This window comes from Otolemur garnettii, unplaced genomic scaffold, assembly GCF_000181295.1.
Source record: "Otolemur garnettii isolate 467f Iridium unplaced genomic scaffold, OtoGar3 scaffold00511, whole genome shotgun sequence".
Taxonomy (NCBI): Eukaryota; Metazoa; Chordata; class Mammalia; order Primates; family Galagidae; genus Otolemur; species Otolemur garnettii.
The window spans coordinates 2,533-3,496 of NW_003852906.1; the positions used below are offsets into that span (position 1 = coordinate 2,533).

At 38.2% G+C, this 964-nt stretch overlaps 1 protein-coding gene across 1 annotated transcript in view; it reads right to left on the reverse strand.

The window, feature by feature from the left end:
• Positions 1-964, reverse strand: part of LOC100948707 (kinetochore protein NDC80 homolog) — a gene marked incomplete at its 3' end in the record, with an annotated part of 27,755 nt that overhangs the window by 1,541 nt on the left and 25,250 nt on the right. The window lies entirely within an intron of this gene.

The window sequence follows — 964 nt, forward strand, 5'->3', positions numbered from 1 at the left end:
AGGCGCCTGCCATAATGCCCAGCTGTTTTTTAGTTGTCATTGTTGTTTGGCACGTCTGGGTTGGATTTAAACCTGCTAGTTTTGGTGTATGTGGCCGGCTCCCTAGCCACTGAGCTACAGGTGCCAAGCCAGAAGCTTAAGAAATCTTCAAAATAGGTGGCTGATTACATAAACAGAACAGCTGGACAAGTGTGAAAAGCCCACATACACTACATAAGATGGTCTATCACAGAAGGAAAGCTCTTCATCCTTTCTTAAATCCGTTTTACAGAAAAAAGTCCCCTAAACTTGGGGACCGTTTTACCTGCCTAAAAAATTATGCCATGGTGGAGGGGCGAGTCAAGCTTACTTGGTTTAATTCAAGTAGTTTAATTGGTTTGTTTTTTCACAAACACATAACCAATCATCAAAATCTAGTGGATTTCCCCCTGAGATTTTTCAGGACCATGAAACAATGGCCTAAGTTTTGCACGCAGGAATGGAGTGAATGCAGCAAATTAAACAGATGAGACTTCTGGAAAAAGAGACGTGTAAGTGAACTTGTAGCTTATTTGGTGAAGGCAGAATATGTTAGAGTTGGGTAGACTGACTTCCTATGCTCACTAATAGTTTACAGAAAGGAAAACAATGTATTTCACTTGGCTCCTATGTAGACTTGTTGCCCCTAGTGAAGTCACTACTTAGAAACAAATTTGGAGAATATGTAATAATTGGATTAAAATGGCCTCATGTAGTCATAAAAGTTGTCAGAACTATCATTCAAAACAGAAATTACAAATGATGGAAACATTGAGATTCTAAAACAGTAATTCAGTGGATTGTGGGAATAGGAAAACCATTTTACTTTGGTTCCAGGACATACTGATAATATAGCTAAGGTTATAGATATTTATTACAGTTGCATTGAGAGATTTCATCTACTAGAGAGTATCTGGTTATTCAAAACATATCTAGAAGCTCAGCA